General features: G+C 39.2%; 1 pseudogene; it reads left to right on the forward strand.

The window, feature by feature from the left end:
• The window catches only part of LOC127669347 (zinc finger protein 431-like), a 115,576-nt pseudogene extending 113,916 nt beyond the window's left edge, over positions 1 to 1,660 (forward strand).
• Positions 1,661 to 26,336: the final 24,676 nt, after the last annotated feature.

Below are 26,336 nucleotides of genomic sequence, written 5' to 3' on the forward strand. Positions count from 1 at the left end.
TTTTCATGTAGAAGCTGATACAAGTTTGCCTCTGAGGAATTGTTTTTATATCTTTTAGAATCTCCAATGAGAAGCAGGAGTATGAACAAACAGTCCTTCAAGTGTAGCTATGATTATAATATTCTTACAAAAGCATGTACCTCAAGATCTGATATCTGAATTGTGTTATCCATTTGATAAGTAGCTATGTTACAGCTGTGCTGTGGGCCTGTCAATCTGTATAGTCTCATAGTACTTAGATATTGCACATTGAATAGTGATAAATTTATATCCTAAACATTCTAGTAAGCAAATAGTCCATAGTAAAATTGGTGATACTCATATTCTTGTAGTAATATAATTAAATTTTGTGATAGGGCATTTTATGAGAATCAAGAATTTTGTTGTGGAGAAACATTAATCTATATTGCACATGTTATGAGGAACAAAAATTCAAGCAGTGTAAATGCAATGTGTAAACCTTTCATTTATAATTCTTTTTTAATTAGGTATATCATGTGTCCTAATGGATAAAAACCATGTGAGCATAGGGATATTGAAAGAAGCAACATAAAATTTTTGTTCTAAAACAATGAAAAGATATATAGTATTCTGCATTTGATAGACATTAGGAATATGATAGACATTTGCAATTAATTGGTTTTCTAGTTTTATGGGGCACAGCCCCAAACTCATAGTGTAGAAAAACTCTTTGGGTACTAGAAATTTGGAAATTCTGTGTGTCCTGGTTTATAGACAAATGTGTTTTAATTCACACTACAATTATAATTATGAATGCAGTCGTTTTATAAAGATCAGAGTTGTTCAAAGTTTCTTCAGAAAGCTAAAGTAGATCATATAAAAATCCCATATAAAAAGAGTTTGTTATCAATTTGAGCCATGTAATAACCATTACAGGTGTCTTGATGAGGGAGAAGACCGTGAACATACAAAGTGCTAAAACAGTAAGATCTGATGCTTCTTTACCATTAGACCAAATTGTGAACATAATTCATATTGATTACATGATTGATCAGAGTAATGAATATAGTAAACATTTCACATTTGCTATTTTTGTTGCAGGCATGTAAGAAGTCATATTGGAGAGAAACCCTAGGAGTGTAATCAATGTGGTAAAGCCTTTGCACAGTGCAGTACTTTCCAATATCATAAAAGAACACATACTTTAGAAAAACCTTATGAATGTAATCTGTGTGGTAAAGCCTTTGCAAGAGCCAGTCATCTCCAAATTCATAAAAGAACACATACTGGAGAGAAACCTTATGAATGTAATCAATGTGGTAAAACCTTTGCATGTCACAGAGATCTCAAAAGACATAAACTGATACATACTGGAGAGAAACCTTATGAGTGTAATCTATGTGGTAAAGCCTTTGCAAGAGCCAGTCATCTCCAAATTCATAAAAGAACACATACCGGAGAGAAACCTTATGAATGTAATCAATGTGGTAAAGCATTTGCAGGTCACAGTGATCTCCAAAGACATAAAATAACACATACTGGAGAGAAACCTTATGAATGTAACCAATGTGGTAAAGTCTTTGCAAGAACCAGTCATCTCCAGTATCATAAAAGAACACATACTGGAGAGAAACCTTATGAATGTAATCAATGTGGTAAAGCCTTTGCAGGTCACAGTGTTCTCAAAAGACATAAACTGATACATATTGGAGAGAAACCTTATGAATGTAATCAATGTGGTAAAGCCTTTGCAGGTCACATTGATCTCCAAAGACCTAAACTGACAGACACATACTGGAGAGAAACATTATGAATGTAACCAATGTGGTAAAGCATTTGCAAGAGCCTGTCATCTCCAAAGACGTAAAAGAACACATACTGGAGAGAAACCTTATGAATGTAAACAATGTAGTAAAGCCTTTTCACATCACAGTACTCTCAAAAGACATAAGAGAACACATACTCAAGAGAAACCTTACGAATATAATCAATGTGGTAAAACCCATTCATTTCCACTATGATCAAAGAACATATACCAGACAGAAACCTCATTGATGTAAACAATGTGGTAAAGTATATTCACAATAGAGAAATCTGCAAATTCTCTGTGCTGGAAATAAATCTAATGAATATAATCATGAATTAAGTAGGAGTTAAGGGGCTATCATATTAGGAATGTGATAGAGATTGGTGCTTGGGATTATTTCCACTCTGAAGATGGTTCTTTTGGATGACTTGGCAAAGAAGATTGCTGCCTTTTATCCTTGTCTAAAGAGTTTCCTTGAGGTTATGAGAAAGAGATTGCTTTGACAAAGTAAGTCATGAAAATCACCACATAGAATTTAGCCTTACAGTTTTTAACAAGTATAGAAAACTAAGAAATGAGAAATATAAAACGTAAGGTTCAAAATGCAAGGCATCATCAGGACGCTGAAGGAAGCTAAATCGTGTGATCAAGGATACTCAATTGTGTTAAAGGAATGGATCCATTAGGGCAAGGTTCCATCCAGCTAAACATATGGATTTGCAGTTGTATAAAAGTGAACTATATCATTTTAGGAATTATTATTACCTGGTTATTGTTTTCATGTGTAGATATGATGATACAAGTATGTGTCAAACTGAGACAGGAACTTGATTGCTATTCAGGGCTTTCAATTTAATATCTGAAAGGAAGAGCTTAGGTCCAGGCATGGTATTGCATGATGTTTATCCCAGAGTTCAGGAGACAGAGCCCTGGAGATCTCTGAGTTCAAGGTTATTCTTCTGAGCAAGTTCCAGGACTGCCAAGTTTAGGCAGTGAAATTTTTGAAGAATAGAAATTGGGTGATAATATAATGGAAGTGTCCATGTTTCAGCCACATCAAGTGGGACAACTCAGCAGCTTTCTCTATGTGGCTCTGGATTTAGAGGCAAGAATAGCAGGTATTAAGGAGACAATTAATGCTGGATAGCTGTAATTCAAGAATTAGAGGTGATGGGGAAGAAATAAGCATCACTGAGGTAACATCTGCTGGGTAGTGTTTTCTGCGTGAAAAAGAGGGTGTGTTCCAGAGATGGTCAAGGTTGGACTTAGTGGTGCAGCTAGACTTGTTCATGTATAAGAATCACCCAAGAGGTACTGGTTTTGAATGCATGAAGTTTTCATGCAGAGCAGCTTAGGCTTGGCATCATTGAGTGATCATAGGGAGGCTATGGGTTAAGCATTTTTGCAGCAGGAGAACCCAGCATCCTGAAGTTGCAAGTACCATGGGATGAGTAACAAGAACAGCAAGAGCAGGAGAGTGGAGTCAACCAGAGCTTAGAGTGATACAGAGGGCAGAGCTGGAAAAGTGACCCAGTCTCTTTAGAGGACCAGAGATGATCGTGTGTGGATCCCAGACATTGAAACAAGAAGCTTTGATATTGAAATTACCTTGGAGAAACCAATATTTTGAGATGTTAGAACTGTGTGTTACCTGCTCAGGAAAACTGCTTTAAGGGAATAAAACCACTCAAAGTGAAAGAATTGTGCTTCAGTAAACAAAGCAGAAAGGAGTTATAGAGCAGAACAATGCTTTGACATCATACCTGGATTTGCAGAGTTTAGAGATTGCTCATCTGAATTTTGGTCTTTTTTAGGTACAGGACTTCCTCACAATGACTTTTAGGAATAGTGAAGTGTAACCTGTTTATATGAAGACATATGATGTGGTTTTGTTTTTGAAAATGTGTGTGATTACTATTATATGAATGGATTAATCTTAGGAGAGTCTTTAAACTTTGGACTTTTAACGATTTTGAGACTGCTCTAAAGGATGGGGATTTTCTGAAGTAAGAGCTCATGTATTCTGCATGTTTAAGTGTGATCCCTATACACTCATGTGTTTGAACAATCATATGGGGGTCAGGCAGTGGAATGTAGTAATTTATATATGCTAAGCTAAGTGAGGGTCATTATGAGTTGGTGTGGCCTTGTTGGAGGAAGTGCATCACTGTGGGGAGGGCTTTGGAATTTCTACCAGTGCTAAAGAGACCCTGCATATTAGGTCCCTGGAAGACAGTCTCCTACTAGCTGCCACTGGATAAAGATGCAGAACTCTCAGCTTCTTCTACAGCATCAAGACTGTCTGCATTCCTGCTATGATGAAAATGGAATAAATCTCTGAAACTGTAAGCCTGCCACAATTTAATTGTTGCTTTTATAGGAGTTGCCTTGTTCATTATGAGTTTTCATAGCAATGGACATGATAAGACAGAAACACTGTGAGTTCTTTTAATGTGGTCAAGACTTTGCACAATTCTGTAGTCTTCATTTTCATGAAAGAATATGTGTTAGAGAGAAACATTATGAATGTGTTTAGTATAATGAAACTTTTGTACACCTCTATAGTCTTCATTATGAAACTATTCATACTTGAGAGAAATTCTATGAATGTTAGCAATGTTGTAAAGCCTTTACTTTATGGGAACCACTGAGTTCCAACACAATTCAAATACCAGGACAATGAAAATGATAAGAAGGTTTTGTAGTGAAATCGTTACTGATTAATGCATCCTTGAAGAATATATTAAGAAGCTTATCTGAACAACTCCATTCCCTCCCCACCCTGAGCCAGAATCTGATATAGATTTAAAACCTGAAAACCACAAACATCAACGCTAAGTTACAGTTATATTTCTCACCAATGATGATTTTCTTCTGTTGTTACTTTACATGAAATGACACAAAATGTAGATTTTATTGTTTAGTCTATTACACCCACTGTTTCTTTTGTAGTTAGGGACAGGAATTTTATTTTGAGGAGTAAAACATGGATAACAGAAATTATTGCAAAGAACCGTCATTATGTCTTGGGGAATAAAACAAATGAAAGCTTGCCAAATATTTTTAAGTATGCAGGTCCTATATGACCTGGTACTTGAACTTAGTTACAACTCGTGATTAAATGGAGGTTGAGAATGAAAAGGCAGTCCTTAGAGCAAGTTTCTTTTTCTGGTTCCCAACATTTGTATATCATAGTCATTTTTGAATATATAACAGAACACATATTGAAGAGAAATCTTATAAATACTATCAAAGTGATGAAATATTTCACAATAGTTATCTATGAATGCATAAAAATACATCCTGGAGAGAAATGGTAAAATATGCCATTTGGTAAAGAAAAACTTTGCATGGAACAGTTCTCATAGAAACTATAAGAAAAAGTTATAATGTAGAGAAAACTCATAAACATAGGCAATGTGTTAAAATTTTTACTTTCTAGTATCTTTATACAAGAGTAAACTCTTTAGCATGCAATTAATCTGTTAAAGCATTTGCATATCACAGTAGACTTTGACAACCTCCAAGAATATTAAAAGTAATCTGTGACTAAAAAGAGTTTGGTAAGTTTTTTGCCAACACACCTATATTTTATCCAGTAACATTGTTGACAGTGTTCATCAGCTCTACAAACTGCCTTTGTGAATTGTTGTTTCACGAATGCAAACTACCATATCATCCCAAAGAAAGATAATTTTACTTCCTGCATTCTAATTTATATTATCTTCCTCTCCTTCAGCTTTATTGCTCTAGATAAACTTTCACATAATATATTGAATAGATAGTTATAGAGAGAATGGACCACCTTGTCTAGTTTGGGATTTAGTGGAATTAATTTGAATTTATCTCCAGTTAATGTTGGCTCTAGGCTTTCTGTAAAGTGACATTTTTATGTTTAGGCCTGTCCCTTATATCCTTAATCACTCCAAGTATTTTTATCAAAAAGTGGTGTTGAATATTGTCAGAGAATTGATTATGATCATTTGATGATCAATTCTTGTTATTTCTTACACTTTAACCCCAGTATGCTGAACCATCACTGCGTTTCTAGAATGACGCCTTCCTCGTTGATCATGGTGGATGATCTTTTGATTTGTTTTATATTTTATTTTATTTGTTTTGTCTATTAAGTATTTTTGCATCTGTGGTTTTAAGGATAATCGGTCTGTAATTCTCTTTAGTTGCTCATTCTTTCCTGACTGGATATATGAGTAATCAGGTTTTCAGAAAATAAATCAACTAATATTTATTTTGTTTCTATATTGTTGAATACTCTGAATTCTTGTTAAATCCTCTTTGGAAAAATGGTAGGATTCTACCCTAGAACTCCTGGACATGGGCTCATATAAATGGCATATTTTTAATGAATTCTATTTTCCTTCACGTTTATGTCTGTTCAATTTGATTTTCTTAGTTTAATTTTGGTATGTGGAATCTATTGAGGAAATTATCTATTTCTTTTACAGTTTCCAATTTGGTGGAGAAGACCCTTTTCAAAACTATGTCTTTACCATTCTCTGGATTTCTTCATTGTCTGTTATTTAATCAACAATTCCATTTTAGATTTCATAAGGTTACAGAGTTTCTGTAAGGCAAAGGACACCATCAAGAGGACAGATCGGCAACCAACAAATTGGGAAAAGATTTTCACCAATCCTACATCAGATAGAGGGCTAATATCCAATATATATAAAGAACTCAAGAAGTTAGACTCCAGAAAACCGAACAACCCTATTAAAAAATGGGGTACAGAGTTAAACAAAGAATTCTCACCTGAAGAACTTCGGATGGCAGAGAAGCATCTTAAAAAATGCTCAACTTCATTAGTCATTAGGGAAATGCAAATCAAAACAACCCTAAGATTTCATCTTACACCAGTCAGAATGGCTAAGATTAAAAATTCAGGAGACAGCAGGTGTTGGAGAGGGTGCGGAGAAAGAGGAACACTCCTCCACTGCTGGTGGGGTTGCAAATTGGTACAACCACTCTGGAAAGATTTCATTAATTTGTATATTATTTATCTTTTAATAAGGGTTTGTTTATCTTGTCTAATAAAAGGATCAAAAGATCAACTCCATGTTTCATTAATTCTTTGTATTGTTGTCTTTCGATTTCATTGAGTTCAGAACCCAACTTGAAGATTTCTTGATGCCTCCTCCTCGTTTTCTTTGCTCCCTCACTTCTTTCTGTTGTAGCCTTTAAAGTGTGCTGTGAAATTGCCAACATGAGAGTTCTCCAATTTTTCCTTGTAGGTATTTTGTGCTGTGAACTTTCTTTTAGCTAAACTTTCATTTTCTTTTTGTTCCCTGAGACTGTACATGCTGCATATTCATTTCCATTGAGCTCTGGAAAGTCTGTAATTTCTTTCTTTATTTCTGGGAAGACACATTTTCTCTCACACAATTAGTTTGCAGTCAATTAGCTGTCCGCTCTCATCTTTTACAACACTGAAACATCACCAGGTTTTTGGCCCAGATCACATCTTTTGTCTGATTAGGGAGTGTGTGGTCTACTGGGTCTGGTGCACTTTAGGACATGAAGAGCCCAATTTACAGTAGCCACCCACTGGGCTGTCTTGTTGCTCTCTGGGATGGAGTTTAGTCCTTTCTTTTCAGTAGAATCTTCTTATAAATGGTTCCATGGGTATGAGATGTAGCAATGGTACAGCAGCCATCTGTGTCTTGACCCTGGGGAAAAGATAACCTTACCACAGTGAGGAAGGCACACCTAAGTCTATGAACCCACAGGAAACAGACACATAAGAACCGGAAGTGACCATTTGAAGAACAGGAAGTGTCCATGCCACACCCAGAATTGGTTGTGATGTCACAGGAAGGGACTGGCCCTAACCGAAAGTGAGTGTATATCACAGAAATTGTCTCAAGTTTTAGAGAAAGTGCCCATTCTATGGCCAGAAGTGAATGCCATTGTCACTGGAAGTGGCTGTGTCTTCATAGGAAAAGACTGTAACATAACAGGAAGTGGCCATATAGTACAGGATGTGGCTTTAATGACTTTAATGTCCTTTCTTAGTTCTAATGACTTTTTCAGAGCTGCCAGTTCAGGTTTCTGGTTTAGCTGCCAGTTCAGCTGCCAGGTGTGGTTCTGCCAATGTGATCTCAATATTTGTCACCACCGTTGACCCAGCATACCTCTGCCCATCCCGAATGAGTCAGTTGCCATTGGTGAACCCCGTTACCCCTGCATCTATCTGAGAAGTAATACAGAGGCCCATCCAGTGAGGTCAGGGTCCAGAAACAGGGTAGCTGAGAAAGTATCTTGGGGGCTGTCAAGGAGAGAGGCTGGAAATGAGTCATTCTGCCATCATCCTTAACCAGAAGACCATTGTTGCACTGAGTTGTAAACAGGGTGGGGGAAAGTTTCTTCCAATTGGTGACACATTGGCCATTGGCTAATGCCAAGACCCCTGTTCTGAATGTGCATTCCCAATGTCTACAAAGGTCACCTGAAGTTGTCAGAGTAAGGAATTTTTTCAGCAGAGACTTAAATAGTCTGACTTTTACATGTCATCTAAGAGGTCCTGCATTTTTTGTTTTTTCTATTATTATTAGTAGTAGTAATAGTACTAGTATTACTACTGTTTTTGTTGTTCTTATTGTTGTTCTTATATTATTTTATAACAAATTCTTCTAACACTTTCTATGAGTTTTTTTCAATTTTATCAGAAATATTTTCTATGTATATTTTCAATTTTATCAGAAAAAGTTTTTACTTAACTCTTTAATTAGTTGAGAAATATTTCTTATGACTATCATTTTATCTGTATTTACATGAATTCTTTAATTTCAACTCTTTTTTAATATAGCTTTTCAATTTTATCAGAAATATTTCCATTAAAGTCTTAAGTTTTACCAGAAAAATTTTCTATGTGCTTGTTCAATTAGTATCGATATATTTTCTATGTTTACCATTATTGTTATTGTTCTTTTTCTGTATCCACGTGGGAAGTCATTTATAAACTCAGAAAGAGGTTTATCTGTAGGTTTTAGCAAGACAGAATGTTGAAATTATCAACAAAAGCTAGTTGGTTTCCATTTTGCTATTAGGGTTACCCTGGTCTTGTGGTGCGGGTAGTTTTGATTCTCAGGGCCCCCTTATCTCCTTCTTAGGCATCACTTATGGTCTTCTGATTTGGTCTTGGGTGCCAACAGGATCTTTCCCAGATCTCCAGTCTGTTGCTTCTGTCCTCCCATCTGCGTCTCCCCTGCAGTCTGTCCTCCATTAAATACTCTCTTTGCCACTGTCCTTCAATCTCTTAGACAACTCTTTCCTAACTGCTCCACCCTCTGGGGCTTTGTCTTCATAGCTGGTGTTCCCTGATTGACAAAAGCTCAAGCCACTGTGCCTTTGCTTCTGGTGATTCAGAGTCCATGGGTGTGTACTGTCAAAAATGTCTCCATGACCCTGTCTAAAAAAATCTGTAGGGCTTTTATTTTCCCTCTTCCTAATATTATTCACTCTGGACAAATTTGTGAGCCATCTTGTGGCCACCTTGAGACCTGCCAGCAGAGATGGACGGTGGACAAAGGCCTCCTCTTTCCTTCAGTGGTGTTGCAATCCCAGTCTGGGTGAGTTAGGGTAAAGCAAGCATATTTGGGGGGACTCCCGGGGGGGGCAGTAACCAGATCCCTGGCCTCTTCTGTGGTGAAGGAAACCTGGAAAATATGGTAAATGTAGACTGTCTCACATTAGTACATCCATGAAGTCAAAGTCACTTCATCAAGTCACCTCATCAAAATAACTAGTCAAAGTTACCATTTATCCTCACTTTTTCAAAGTCATCTTGTTCTGAGAAACACAAACACCTCACACAAAAACACAAAACCTTCCCTGTCTATCATAGATAAAAGAAACAACCAGAAAGTGGCACTTATGAGAAAGACCACAGGGTCCCCAATGGAGGAGCTAGAGAAAGGACCCAAGGATCTGAAAGGGTTTGCAGCCCCATAGGAGAAACAACAATATGAACCACCCAGTACTCCCAGAGCTCCCAGGGACTTGACCACCAACCAAAGAGTACACATGGAGGGACCCATGTCTCCAGCCACATGGGTAGCAGAGGATGGCCTGGTCGGACATCCATGAGAGGAGAGGCCCTTGGACCCATGAAGGCTCATTGCCCCAGGGTAGGGGAATACCAGGTCAGGGAAGCAGGAGTGGGTGGGTTAGTGAGCAAGGGGAGGGGGGAGGGAATAGAGGGTTTTCAGAGGGGAAATGAGGAAAGGGGACAACATTTGAAATGTAAACAAAATATAAATATAAACATATGAATATATAATATAAAATATATAAAAATAAAAATAAATTTAAAAATAAAAAAAATGTTAAAAAGCACTTGGGAAGCAGAGAGAGGTGGATTTCTGAGTTTGAGGCTAGCCTGATCTACAGAGTGAGTTCCAGGACAGACAGGACTACACAGAGAAGCCCTGTCTCAAAAAAACAAAAGCAAAAAAAATAAATGTAAATAAGAAAATATCTAATAAAAATTCTTTAAACAAAACACAACATTACCTCTTATTGTGACCACCTTGAATGGATAAAGGTCAATTCACAAGTATCTTAATCACTGCTATTGCTTTGATAAAACACTCTGTCAGGAGAACAAGTTTATTCCAGCTCACGGTTCACAGTAAAGTCCCTCATGGTGGACAATGCCACTCTGAAGTGTGAAGCAGCTGCGCACTCACATCAGGTGTGTAAATAATCAGGACGCCAAGAGCAATGAATGCCTGCTGCTGCTCAGCCCCTTTCCACACCTGCCCGTGATCCTAGCCAGGGATTGGTGCCGCCCACAGTGGGTGTGTCTTCCCACACCAGTTAAGATAACCAAGGCTGCGCTTACAGCCACGCCCCGAGGCACCTCCCCCTTGTTAGGATTCTGTCTAAGCTCCATCCTCACAGTTACCTGGCAACAGCCAGCTATGCCCCACCCCACCGTTACCTGGCAACAGTCAGGTAGGTCTGGTGCACTATAAAAGGGGCTGCTTGCCCCTCTTCCCTCTCTTATCCCCTCACTCTCAGCTTCTCTTTTGCTTCTTCTTGGGATCTTGCTGTTTAGTCTAGGCCTGGCCTAGAACTCACTATGTCTTATAGGTTGGCTGAAGCTCACTGCAGTCTCCTGGTTTACAAATGCCCAGTGATGTGTGTGTTGTGGTGACAGTGTATGCGTGCCTCACCAGCCTAGGCTTATGCTTTTAAAGAAGCTCTTCAGAGCCTGGGGTGGGATGAGCTGTGTCCTGACCTCAGAGTAGGTAATAAATTGATCAGCAAGTACTAACTAATAACAAGGTCATTTTACTGCCAATCTTTATTAAACTTAAGAATTTCTTTAGGTGCAGTGTGTTTGTGAGCTTGGGAAAACTGATGTTGTTTGTCATATTTACTCTTGTCTGTGAACTGGGCCCCATAATAATGTAGAGATATTTCCAATCTTGGAATTCATGATTAGACATGTCCCTTTTATCCTCAATCACTCCAAGAATTTTATCATAAATTGGTGATGAATATTGCCAGAGAATTTTAACTCATCTCGTGAGATGATCAATTCTTGGTTTGTCTTACACTTTAATTCCATTATATTGTCAGCCTACGTGGCCACGGAACCAGCAGGATTTCTCCATAAAAAGTGCAAGTTCTTCATGCTACAGACGCAGGATTGTGTTATTAAGGATACTGCTGGGGGCACCAAGACACTGGAGAATGTCTCTGGTTGACCATTGATTTTAGAGTCCTGGAGGAAGGCAATGTGGCCTCTGGTCCAGCAAATCTCTGCTCAAGTTAATGGCTGGGATAAGGTGACAAGGATGTGAGGGATGAATGGGGTGGTTTCAGGGTGGGGCTCCAGGAGAGTATTGGATGTGCATGGGTAGGCAGCCTACCTGTCATCTGGTTAGCATGGAGTATGTTTGCAAGTTCATGCTTGCTATAGATGGGGGCAGAGACACAGGTTTGCAGTGGAATTCACAAATAAGGAGTGGGTTTGTTTGAGGATAGAGAGTAGGTGACATCCATGGCTAAGCAGCTTACGTGGGTGGGCATAGCCTGTGCTGAGGAAAGGAAAGTCTGTCCAAGGAAACTGAATGTAGTAGATCATTTTTTCATTCCTTACCACAATAATATTAATAATCGGGTATATTTTGCTGTGGTATATGCTGAGGTAAACTTGGAGGGATTCAGTTAATCCCTTTACATGGAAATTTGGTCTCAGATTATACTCCAATTTCTACCGGATTCATATTCTCACAAAGACATATGTCCATCTATGCTTAGCCCTATTGGTGTCCTCTCAATCTATTTTTCTATTGTATAGAATACTTTATTTACGACATGAAGAGTAGAGTTGAGTGGGCAGTAGAGACCGAGAAAGTCAAGAAGACACACACACACACACACACACACAAAGAGAGAGAGAGAGAGAGAGAGAGAGAGAGAGAGAGAGAGAGAGAGAGAGAGAGAGAGGGAGAGAGAGGATCAGAGGAGGTTGGCCATGAACACTTAGAGAGAGGGTGGACGGGAGGAGAATGGGAAGAGAAGGGACAGAGGAGGAAGAAGGAAAGAGAGAAAGAGAGTAATACAGTTCAGTGTAATATGAAATTTTTCTGTGAAAATAAAATTGGTGACATACAAATTTTCTAAACTAAAAGAAATTAGAAAGTGCAATGTACTGAATGTGTTTATTTAAATTGATGACACTTTTTCACATTGCACAGTACAATGCATTATCACTGAAATAAAAGTTCTTTAACATAGATGCTAAACAAGTCAAATAAACTGTGATTGCCTGTGTGCTACTCACTGTGCTAATAACTAGAAAAGTGTTATATTTACTTTTCCTATACACATTTAACTTTAAATACCTTAAGCAGTAAATGTGTGTTTATAGGGATACACAAAGAACATTCCTTACAATAAATAGCACCTACAAAACAGGGAAGCAGAAGAAAGAGAGAGAGAAGAAGAAGATGTCTACTCAATCTTAATAAAATCAAACAAAATAATATATTTAGATCTAAGGCAGCTCTAACTGAATATCGACAAGTTAAAATAACACTATGTTATTGATAGGCTGCAGTCCTTGATGTTCTCCCAAAACCTAAGTAAAATAAAATGTTCTTGGAAAAAACAGATTATTTATTTATTCATTTTAATCTAAAATTTCTAAAACATTGGTGTGTTGTTACAAATTTCTAGTACTCAACTGCTGAATTTGAACAAACGTTATATAGTCATTTTACATTGTTTCTATCCACGGAGGAGTATGTGATTCCACAATTCCACACTCTAGTATCTTCATTTGTATTAATATTGGAATTTTTCCTTGTGAGAGTTTTTTCCTGAGTTGAGACAGGCTTTCTCTGCATATCTGTGCCTGTTCTGGAACTTACCTTAACGAAGTGGCCTATAACACAGATATTTGGTCCTGCTATATTATTTGGTAGAGGAAGAAAGAAAATAAGCCAAAAGATTAAGACATCTCAGCTGTATTTTACATTATTTTCTATTAAAAATAAATAAAAACCTTATTGAGAGAGTCTGTCCAGCCAAGTGCCCAGTGTGTCTGCATATCACACACTTTCCTCTGCCTCTGTAGCTGTCCTTGGATTTTTAGGGAACTTTTGTGCACAATCTGAAATCCTTATCTCTTGCTCTTTGGATTTAGGAACAAAAGGTGACATGTTGCTAGGTTACCTGTGTGGGGCACTCATACTGCTTCTGTTAAGAAATTAAATGAATCCTCACCCTCATGTCTAGGACAAAAGCCTGGTCTGAACTTTTTTGAGTTGATCCTGATTTATTAAATGTTTCCTGATGGTGATTAGTGAGATTTTTGATTGCACTCTGGCCTCCTGAGTTTCCTGTCATGTGTGTGTGTGTGTGTGTGTGTGTGTGTGTGTGTGTGTGTGTGTGTGTGTGCATTTGCACTTATGGGTGCATGCTTGTTTGTATGTGTGTATATGTGTGTGTGTATATGTGTGGTCAGGTTCAGCTTGAGAATAGGAAGCAGCTGCCTCAGCATCACGGGCCTTTGGTGAATGTCCAGATGTTTCAATTTTGTGTGACAAGCAAGAGCAGCCTTCTCAGAGACCGGTCGATTTAAAACAATGTCTTTGGCTTCGTAGCTGAAAACTGTTTTGTGTTAAAGAATTTCTGTGGTGAGCAGTGCATCTTTGCTGAGCTACAGAGCCAGCAGAAACTGCAAGCAACTCTAAAATAGCCCTGGAGACCCAGATTGCATATCCCACAATGCTCTGCAGTGCTTCACAGTGGTGATATCATAAGGATATCACCCATCGTGGGGGGGGGTGTGGATTTAAACTGCAGTGGATTAGGCAGTGTTAACGCAGCTCAGTATCAGCAGAGTCGTGGTTTCATGGTTCTTGTATTTGTATTATCCATTGTAGTTCCTCAGTCCGTGGAGTCGTTTCAAGAGGTCAGCATCCTGAGGCCAAGGGGTCACAAGAGAGGTGAAACTGCCAAGATGGTCATCTGAATCCCCATGTTGCAAGCTTTTGGACACATTCCCTAATCCCACTCTGAGGAGGTCCTTGTCACTACACTGGCAGTTGGTGTCCCCTACACAGGAGGAAAATGCTGTCTTTTTTTTTCGGTCCCCTGCCTACTTTCTGAGGGTGGGCAGAGCACCTCTGAGGTCATCTGTGTGCCTAGCTAGGCTATGGAGAATGGATGCACTTCCCTCTGAAATCTTTTTCTGAATCTGTTCTGCTATGTTGGACCCTTGGCTTCTGAGCCCCTAGACTGTGCTGGATACAGTTCTGTGCAATATGTCATGGGCAGGGATTCTAGTAAATGAACAGGATTCCTGGTTTTGTTTGTCTTCTTTTTTTTTTTTTTTTTGGTTTGGTTTTTTGAGGCAGGGTTTTTCTAGACATGGTTTCTCTGTGTAGCCGTGGCTGTCCTGGACCTCACTCTGTAGACGAGGCTGGCCTTGAACTCAGAAATATGTGTCAGCCTCTGCCTCCCAAGTGCTGGGATTACAGGTGTGCACCACCACTGCTGAGCAGGATTTCTGTTCTTAAGGAGGTGGTAAAGCAAACATCTGTATTCTATCATATCCTCCACAAATAGCAATATTTTGATTTCATCCTTTCCAAGTTGTATCCACTTGAACTCCTTTTGTTGTCTACTTACCCTGGCTAGAAATTTAAGAACTAGGTTGAATAGATAGAAAAAGGATGGGCAGCCTAGTCTTCTTCCTCTTATCAGTAGAAAAACTTAAATTTCTCTGCATTTAGTTTGAGTTTGGCTATTGGCTTGCTGTATATTGCTTTGATTGTGTTAGGTATGTGCCCTGTATACCTGATTTTTAAAATATCTTTAAAATGTAGAGGTATCAGATATTATTAAAGTTTATTTTCAGGCTCTAATGAGATAATCCTGTGGTGATTTTTTTCAGTTTGTTTATAAGGTGGATTACTTTGATGGCTTTTCGTTTATTGAAACATCCATACATCCCTGAAATGAAGCATACTTGATCTTGTTCTATAATTTCTTTGGTGTGTTCCTGGATTCAGTTTGTGAGAATTTTTATTTAGTATTTCTGTATCAATGTTCATAAAATAAAGCGGTCTGACATTTTCTTTCTGGGTTGAGAGTTTATATAGTTTAGGTATCTGTGTCACTGTGGATTCATACAATGAGTTTGGAAATGTTTCTTCTATTTTTACCTTATGGAATAGTTTGAGGAGTATTGGAATTAGCTCTTCATGGAAAGTCTCATAGAATTCTGCACCCAAACCATTTGGCTCTGGGCCTTTTGTGGTTGGGTGACTTTTAATGACTGCTTCTCTTTCTTTAGGGGTTTTGGGCAATTTAAAGAGTTTGCCTGATCATGATTTAAATTTGGTTAGTACTATCTGTCTAGAACATTGTCCATTTTGTTATGATTTTCCAATTTTGTAGAGTACAGGTTTTTGCAGTAGGACCTAATGATTTTTTTGACCTTCCTCACTGTCAGGTCTTAGGCCGCTCTTTGTATTTCGGGTTTTGTTTTGGATTCTGTCTATCTATCTCTTTGGTAATTTGACTAAGGTTTGTCTATTTTGTTGATTTTCTCAAAGAACCAGCACTTAGTTTGGTTGATTCTTTGCATTGTTTTCTTTGTTTCTAACTGATTCCTTTCAGGCCCAATTTTGATTATTTCCTGCCTTCTACTCCTCTTTGCCATTCTTGATTCTTCCCATTTTCCATTTAGCTTTCAGGTGTTTTATTGTGATGCCTATTCCTGGCTGTCAACTTGACTATGTGTGAAATGAAGGATAATCCAAAAGTGGAGGCCACACCTATGATCCAGATCTTGAGGCTGGAAGGCACAGACTTCTGATCTAGATCTTAGCAGGAAGATCTTGAAGCAGAGTGGCTATGCAAAGCTTAGCCCCAGGCAAAATAGTCCATGCCTTTAATCCTGGGAGACTTAGACAATCAGATCTCTGAGTTCAAAATCTACCTGGGACAAAGCAAGTTCCAGACCCAGGCCTGGTGGCACACACCTTTAATCTGAGCCACACATCCTAATGGAGGCCAATATATGGACAATGGGAGAAGGAGGACTCACACTCTGCCTGCTTGCACTGACTTGCCAGCACATGTGTTGGAACCTACCTCTTCAGGATTCCAGCTTTTATAGAATATCAGCTGGAACTACTACACTATTGGACTTCCCATTCACAGTTGCCAATTGTTGGGTTGTTTGGATTGCCGACTGTAAGTCATTACAATTAATTGCCTTCATTTGTGGCGACATCCCATAAGCTCTGTGACTCTAGAGAATCATAACTAATATGACTTATATGTCGCCGATATGAGAACTTTCTACTTTCTTTATGTAGGCATTGTACTATGAACTTAGGACTATTTTCATTGTGTCTCATAAATGTGCCTTCATTTTAGTTGCATTCTAGAAAGAACTGAATTTCTTCCTTTATTTCTTCCCTGACCCAGAGATCAGTGAGCAGAGAGTTCCATAAACTTTCTGGTGTTTCTGCTCTTGTTGCAGGGCAGCTTTAACTCCTGGTGCTCTGACAAGGTACAAGGTGTCATTACAATTTTCTTGTATGTGTTGATTCAGGATCCATTATATGGTCAATATTGGAGAAGGATCCCTGAGGTGATGAGAAGGTCTCTTCCTCTGTGTTTGCCATTGAGCTACATCCTCAGTTACTAAAATGCCATTCTGTCTTTGGATTCAGGTAAAATACACAAGTCAGCTATCATAAAACAGATATCAGCTCAATGTATTTGACAAATTTATCTCTATAGATTTAGCAGCCTCACCTGTTGATACTAGTAATATATAGGATAAATCTGCCACCACTCCTGTGGTAAATATACTACATACATATTACAAGGAGAAATATACAGGATATAATAGATAAATATATATTAATTATCTTTACAAATTTTCTCAGATTATAATCTGGAGAAAGTCACCTGCTAAACTCTGCTACTTGGTTGAGAATCTCAAGCTATGGCTTCTGCATCACCCTTGGAAGAGCTGCTTGGAAGGAAGGACCACCCAGAGCCCCACATGCCTCCAAACATGACCCGAGAAAAGGCATGGGTCTGGGCAATGGATAATTTTGAGGCCTTGAGTCATCCCTCCTGCCAGCACCCCTGGTGCTGTGGGCCTGGGAACCCCAGCATAGCCACACTGCTGGATGAAGCTGCATTTGGAGAAGAGAGGGGGCAGAAACGCTGTAGAGAGCCACATGGAGAGGAGCCAATGGCTGAGAGTTCAGAGAGACTTTGGGGTCCTCAAGAAGTAGGAGCCACTTCCAGGAGAAGGGTTCAATGGGCTCTGAACCAGTCAGAAGATCACAGCTTGGGCATCAGTGGAGACATGCTTGCCCCAGGTGAATCCTGGGTCCAAGGGGGCCTCCCAGAAATGACTAAATCCTGAGGCTACAGGATTGAGGAACCTGGAAAGGAAATACACCCAAGCTTTGTGGAGAGCATACACCTTGAAATACTTCAATATATTCCTTGTGAGGAGCCAGAGCATAAGTGAGCAAAAGGTTCATTTTGCCCTTGTAGACTTCTGAGCTGGGACTGTGCCCCACATGCCCAGGGGCTTTGACGTCTCTTTATTTCATCCTCCTGGCTGTTCAATTGATAGATGAAGGACTTTTTCCTTAAATATATGTAGAATCATTGGATACTGATGTAAAGTGTACAGAATTAAAATCTTTCCTCTCTACCACCTGTTAATTGTATTTCAGGGGCAGAGTCAAGATTTTGATATGTGGTAGGAAGTGGTCACTAATCAATTCAGAAGAATTTACTTGTGGGTGTAGTATCATTAGGGGTGAGATGTCGACACTAACAGGCTTGGCAGGGACAAAAGAGTGACTCACCCACTACAATTTCCTATCTTGTTTTCCAGAAGTGGGCAGAGTAGAAGTTGGGGGGCGGGAGCTGTAAGTGTTCTGCAGGTTTCAATGGCAAGAAAGGACAATTTGATTTTAGATCTTTTGAATTGACCACCAAGTGATGACAGGATATCAGTTCCAGGCAAGAAAAAAATATTTCCCTTTAAGACACCCTCATCTCAACCTGGGCGGTGGTGGCACATGCCTGCAATCCCAGTACTTTGAGAGGCAGAGACAGGCAGATTTCTGAGTTTGAGACCAGCCTGGTCTACAGAGTAAGTTCCAGGACAGACAGGGGTATACAGAGAAACCATGTCATGACAAAAACCAAATCCTTAAAAACAAAACAAAACAAAACAAAACAAAAAACAAAAAAGACACCCTGGAGATCAAGGACCAGTCTCAGCATGAGGTACAGCATCCCTTTTCCTTCCCAACTCAGGAGTACAGGAAGGAACGGCTTTCCAGCTTAGCAGGACACTTTAGCACTGAAACTTCTTGTGGAAATCCATCCATCTAGAACACAGAGTGAAGTAGTGAGGAGGTTTTACCCATTGGGCAGGACAACCTAGGATACACAGATAAAACACAAACAAATACAAAAAGAAAAAAAAAACTTACCCTCCTATAGTTCTCAGGTATGCAGATCTCACCTGAGCCACCATAGTCCTTAGAGTTCTACTCCCCTTCCAAGTCAGGTATCTCTGAACTGTGAAACACCAGAGGCAACTGTTGCAGAGGGTTTATCCACATCTACATCCCGTCTGACAACTTCCCTAGTCTCTTTCTCATCTATGGATGTGGAAATCACGGATGTCCTAGAGTGGGACAGGATGATTAGCTGTCCCAGTTACTGAAATTACTTTTCTGATCTGCCCAGCTCAGAGACCTTTCCTCTAAAATCTATTACACAGGGGATTCACGCCATTGTCATGAGGGTAGCTACTTATCTTCACCATCTCTCTGCACAGAGACTCCACCTAACACCCTTGGAAGTTCTCAGATGATTAAAGAAATAAAGCATCTAGAACTCTTTTTGGCAAATCTCTCTACCTAACACAAAAAGAATTTTTCGTTTTTTAAGACAAGGTGACTGCAAAGACACAACTGCCTTGTGTGTACTTTTGCTGTAATACAGGAGATGACAGAAGCTCCCTAATTGCAAGTCTTATAATGCATTAGGGATCCTGGGCCCCAGAGTTCTGGGTGACTTGTTCACTTCTTCTCCTATTGGTCAAAAGCCTTTTGAAGCTATGCCCAGCATCCTAGGTTCCTGGTCCTGTCAGAAGTAGGATCCTGGTCAGGGAAGTCTCCACCATCATAGGTCTGAAGTTCCAGCTCTTTCTCCCTTAGCACGCTTGGAGAGGGTGTGTCTGGCTCCTCTATACCTTTGGCTTTGATGTTGTCAACATCTCTTGGGAACACTCGTGGTTCCCTCTGACTCTCGCTCTGGAAGATCTCTTTGTTCTTCTTCATGGCACAATTCAATCTTTGATAGTATATCAGGTAGTCCAAGCTCTCAAATACACAAAAAGAGTATAGATCCCAGTCTGCAAAACAGCTGTCTTCAGAGCAGAGGCTTGACTCTCCACAGAAACAACTTGGCTCTGATGTGGAAGATCTTGTACTCAGGGGTGGCAAATCACATCCACTCGGTAGTCCATTCTCTTAGGAATCTGTTGGATTTTTGACAAAACTTAGACGGAACTCCCTCAGAACCTTCAGGTTATCCATGGAATGCTGAGGGTAAGATCTTGGCCTTCAAATACAGAGAAATCTCCAGTTAGTTAATTATACTCTCCTGAGCATTACACTGTGGAATATTGGGTGTTAAACCCACAATACTAGCATCTATTTGCATTGCTTAATAGAGCCAAAATTCTGTACAGTATAGCGATGCAATACTTTAGTCTCAGCACCTATGGGAAAGAAGGAGATTGTCGACAGAAGTAGAAGCAGGTGGATCTCTGATCTCAAGGCCAACCTGGTAGTCAGACCTAGTTTCAAGACAGCCAGGGAATAAGATTAAAACCTAGGCTAAAATATCCAAACAAGCAAACAAGAAAAGAGTGAAGCTTCTCAAATTAAGATCCTCTCACTGTGGATGCAATTGTCTAGAGTTAAAATTATAGTGGACTGATGAAACAGGCAATGGGGGAAGTGCTTGGGTTGCCTGTTTTAAGGAAATAATATCACAAAGAATGATCTCTCACTCACTCTCTCTTTCCTGATAGGGGATATATTAGAATGACTTACATGATGCAGTCTGCCTTATTCCACAACAGCTGGATGGGACGTAAAGTCCAAGAATCCAGAAGGTCTCAGTCCCTGAGGCTGGATGTCTCAGCTGGTCTTCAGTAGAAGATGGAATCACAGACAAGTAATCAATAATGCCAGGGAAGTCCTAAGTCTTGGTATCTAGGAGAGAGCAAGCAGGCAATGTGAAAAGTTTCTTCCTCTGTGTTCTTATATAGGCCTCAAGATGAAGGTGTGGCACAAATTAAAGGTGTGTGTTCCAGATTCAATCTCTGGATTAAAGGTGAGTGTCTTCTGCTGGGAGTGGTGACTCAGACCTTTAATCCAAGCACTATGGGAGTGAATAAGGCAGGTGGATCTCTGTTAGTAGTCTGCTCTACAAAGTGAATTCCAACAATTTGAGAAGAAGAGTGTAGTGCTAGGGAAATGTTAGTGATCTACAAAATAACAGATAGGAGCCGATCTGATGTAACTCATAGTAGGGTTGATATTTTATTTGAATTAGCTTGGTCCCCTCCAAGGAACCACTGTCATGTAGGATGGTTGTGGTGGTTGAGGGCAATGCAAGATCCAGAGCTAAGGAATGAGGCCTGGCAAGAAGGCTAAAGTCTCCTTTTGCAGAACCTCAGTTCTCCTACAGAGCTGCAGCCCAGCGACTTCTTCACCACAGAGGGTGCTGTGGCACTGGCACTCCAGGTGGTGGTGATCTCAGTTGCTCAGTCTTTGGATCCCCTTCTCTAGTAGTTGTGACTTGTCACCCAAGCCAAGTTCTGCTAGGCTGTCAGCAGGCCTGAGTTGTTTTCAGAAGGTGATTAGACACCTCATATGTGTTTTTGTTCCTCTGAACATTCACTGTGCTGACAGGATTGGACTCTGTCAGGTGAACAGAGGGAGAATTCTGCAGGAACTCAGGGTCTGGAAGGTGTGCTCCTAAAAGCTGACCACAACCTCTGGCACCTGTGTTCGAGGATGGAGATGCATTGTAGGTACCGCAGGTTTGATTTGTTTTCTGCCCTGTTCAGCATCCTGACATTTTGAAAAGCAGACTTCATTTATACTGTCTACCTTAGGTAAAGATCCATTCGGGCCTAAAAGTGTGCCAATTGTCTCTGTTGAGATTTGGAATATCATAGATTCCTCATGCAATTAAAGGTAATTATTTGAAAAGAAAAACAAGAGTGGATTTTAGGAGGGATTGAAGCTTAGTGACAGTATTGCATATGACAATAGAGAAGTGCTGGGTGCTGGGATAGATTTAAAAGTTACTAGGAAGATGTGAAGAACATCAGATAATATACAAAGAAGGGAACATTTTATGAAAAGAAAAATGGGCCTCAGATTGTGCCTGTAATATAAGGCTCTGTCAATTTATGTGAAAGACACTATTTCATTATGAAATGAAAGTGTTTCTTTAAGTGAGTAAAATCACTAATGGAAATGTCCCACACAAGACCTTTACCACAATAAGATCAGTGAATTTGATGAATATGTAAATCACTCTAGATGAAAGGTCTCATCATAAATTTTATCAATATATGAGTACTAAAGATTATTTCGGTTTACTTTTACACACACAAACATGCACATATAAACACATACACATTATTATTTCTTTACATCAGGTGATGAAGGTCGGTGTTGTTTTGCTCACAAAGTAGTGTTTGCTACTTCATTTCTTAAATATTATTTGGTAGTTTATTTTTGGCATGATCATTTAACTGCTTTTTATTTATATTTCCTGTCTCTAAAACACCCTTTGTATCACTCCCTGAATTCCCAAAATGCACGCACATGACTGCTTATCTCATTAATTCTTACTGAATGGGTACATATTTGCATATATATATATATATATATATACATATATATATATATATATATATATATATATATATATATATGTAAATTATAGAGACTGAGTAAAAATGCATATATTTATGTTCTCATAAGGTCACATCACTCTAATGACATTTTAATATACTCAAAAATCAGGGTCTTGGTCAGACACCATCAGAGAGTTTTCTTCAGTAACAGATTTGAATAAATACAAATACCCTTAGGCATTCAATTTTTAGAATGTGAAAGAACTTGGAACACACATTCATAATTGGGATGTCTCCATAAAATCCATTGCCTCAGGACCCAGGAATAGACTGTGGAAGTATAGGTAGAAGTATTGTTCATGACAGAGGGGATTGAGAACACCCACCATGGAAAACAGGATTTCTAAAACAAGAAAAGAAAGAGAGATGCACATGTGAAATTACAGAGACTGTGGCAGCATGCATGGTTCTGTTCAATATGAGGGTCTCAATATTGAGAAGGGAATGGAACTGCATCTCCATTCCAATCCCGTTGATAGCCATTTACATAAAACAATATTAATTGTTTTTATAATATAAAATGCTGAGTTGCAACACAATTCAAATGCCAGGAAAATTCAAATAACAATTTTTTTTTGTAGTCAACTTGCTACTCATGAATTTGGACCACAAAAATAATTCTGAAGCTTAGCAATTGATTTTCATTTATAATTTTTAGTTAGTCATGTATCCAACAACTTTCTTGAAAGTGTTTATCAGCTCTGGAATGGGCATTGGGAGATTTCGTTTCATTATGCATATGACCATGTGATATTCAAATAAATGTAATTCATATTGCTTTCATCCCCTTCAGTTATATTGCTCTAGTTAAACTTTTAGGTAGTACTTTGAATCAATAGAGAATGAACCACCTTGTCCTGTTTGTGAATTAGTGGAATTATTTTTAATATCTCCACATTTAATTTAATGTTGGCTATAGGATTGCTGTAATGTGATGATAGTATGGTTAGATATATCCCTGTGTCCTTATTTACTCCAAGGATTTTTGCATAAAGTGATGTTGGATATTTACAGAGAATCTTCATCACCTAATGAGATGATCACTTCTTATTTACTCTTTACACTTTAAACTCATTATGTTGAACCATCCCTGCATGTCTTTAATGAAGCCTACCTCATTGATCATGGTGGATGAACTTTTGATGAATTTTCCATTTTAGGTTATTTGTTTTCCCTTGTTTTGTTTTACTAAGTATTTTTGAATTTGTGGTTTTAAGGAAAATTGTTATGTGATTCTCTTTTGTTGCTTGGTTTTTTTCCTGACTGGATATGTGAGCAACAATGGTTTCACAAAATAAATCAGCTAATATTTGTTCTGTGTCTATATTGTTGAATACTTTGAGGAGTATTTCAATTAACAAGTGATTTGCCAGTACATCTATTGTATCCTAGATCTTCAAGATTCCAGCTTGTACAGGAGACTAGCTGAAACGACTAGACTATTGGACTTCCCATTCACAGTTGCCCAATGTTGGGTTGGTTGGCCTGCAGATTGTAAGTTATTACAATTAATTCCCTTAATATAGAGAGACTTTCCATCAGTTCAATGGCTGCAGAGACCCATATCTAATATGACTTTCACATTGCTGATATGAGAACTTTCTACTTTCTTTATGGAGGTCTTGTACTATGAACTATGCCCTTAGTGGCTATGCTGTAGTAGCTATTCCTGGTTGTCAACTTGACTATATCTGGAATGAACTACAATCTAGAATTGGAAGACTCACCTATGATCCTAATTTGGAGGCTCAAAGATATAAGTTTCTCACCTGGATCTTGACATGGAGATCTTGATGCATAGTGGCTATGGATTCCAGAAGATTAAGACAAGATCTCCTGAGTTCAAATGCATCTGGGATTAAAGGCATGGAGGCACACACCTTTAATCTGGGCCACACACTCTGCTGGAGACTCACACACCTTTAATCTGTGCCACACCCTCTGTTGGAGACCTACAACCTTTAATCTGGGCTACACCCTCTGCTGGAGATATATAAGGACATTGGAAGAAGGAAGATTTACTCACTCTTCCTTGCCTGCTTGCCTCATGGGACTGAGCAACTTCTAGACCCTTGGACTTCCATCCACAGCTGCTGCTGACCATTTTTGGGGAGTTGGACTATAGACTGTAAGCCATCAACAAATTCCCTAACTATATAGAGACTGCCCATACATTCTGTGACTCTAGAGAACCCAAACTAATACAGACTGATTTCCCCGAATTTTATGAATGTGCCTTCATTATTACTGAATTCTATAGTCTTTAATTGCTTCCCTGACCCAGAGATCAGTGAGCAGAGATCAGTGGTGTTTCTATTGTTGTTGAAGCGCAGCTTTAACCCATGGTGCTCTGACAAGGTACACGGTGTTATTTCAATTTTCTTGTATCTGTTGATTTGGGATCTAGGATATGGTCACTTTGGAGAAGGATCCTTTAGGTGATGAAAAGAAGGTCTATTCCTCTGTGTTTATCAATGAGCTACATCAACAGTCACTAACATGGCATTCTGTCTTTGAATACAGGCAAAATACAGAAAGCAGTTATCATAAAACAGATATCAGTCGAAAGTATTTAATGTTTTTACCTCTATAGGTTTAGCGGCTGAACCTGTTTATACACCTCATAAATGAGCTATGTCTGTTACCACTCCTTGAGTAAATATATTAAATACATATTAAAAGGAGAAATAAACATATAAAATTATATATATGTATATATATATATATATATATATATATATATATATATATATATATAATATTTTCCATTTCTCTCAGATTATAGTATAATTTGAAAACATCACATTCTAAACTCTGATATTTTTTCAGAAAACAGAAGACATGGCTTTGGTTGCATCACACTTAGAAGAGGCGCCTGGAAGGAAGGACCACTTAGAGCCCGACATGCCTTCAGACATGACCCAAGAACAGGCATGGGCATGGGCAACGGATACTTTTGAGGCCCTGAGCCATCCCTCCTGCCAGCACCCCTGGTGCTGTGGGCCTGGGAACCCCAGCATAGCCATAACGCTGGATGGAGCTGCATTTGAAGATGAGAGGGGGCAGAAACGTTGTAGAAAGCCACATGGAGAGGAGCCAATGGCTGAGAGTTCAGAGATACTTTGGGGTCCTCAAGAAGTAGGAGCCACACACAGGAGAAGGGTTCAATGGGCTCTGAACCAGGCAGAAGATGACATCTTAGACAGCAGTGGAGACATGCTTGCCCCAGGAGAATTCTGGAGCCAAGGCAGCTCCCAAAAACGACTGAAAACAGAGGCTTACATGAGAGAGGAACCTGAAAAGGAAAGACACCCAAGCATTGTGGAGAGCATACACCTGGAAATCCTTCAATACATTCACTGGGAGGAGCCAGAGCAAAACTGAGCAAGAGCCTCAGGCTGCCTCTGTGGACTTCTGAGCTGGGACTGTGCCCCACATGCCCAGGAATCTTGAAGTCTATTTATTTTGTCCTCCTGCCTGTTCAATTGATATGTTGAGGATATTTACCTTAAATCTATGTAGAAACATTGCATTCTAATAGAGACTATACATAATTAAAATATTTCCTCTCAAACACTTGTTAATTGTACTGTTAATTGTACTCCAGGGACAAAGTAAAGATTTGAATATGAGTTAGGCAAGAAGGAAGGAGAGGGACCTTTTCCTAGAATGGCTTGATGCAGCACTGTAGGGGCTTATCAAGACAGAGAAGTAGGTAGAGGTTGATTGGGGAATGGACAGAGGGAAGAGGGCTTGTGGGACTTATGGGGATGGGGAACTGGGAAAGAAAATCATATGGAATAAAAACAAAGAATATAGAAAATTAAAAACAAAATGAATATAGGGTAGGATGTGGTCACTAATCAATTCAGAGGAATTTCCTTGAGAGTGGAGTTTCAATAGGGGTGGGATGCAGAACCTAACTGGCTTCGTAGAGACAAATGAGTGTCCCACCCACTAGGAAGTAGGCCGAGTGGAAGTGTGGGTAAATGTGTGTTGGCAGGGGTGGTGGTGTGGGGGGAG

This window comes from Apodemus sylvaticus, chromosome 19, assembly GCF_947179515.1.
Source record: "Apodemus sylvaticus chromosome 19, mApoSyl1.1, whole genome shotgun sequence".
Taxonomy (NCBI): Eukaryota; Metazoa; Chordata; class Mammalia; order Rodentia; family Muridae; genus Apodemus; species Apodemus sylvaticus.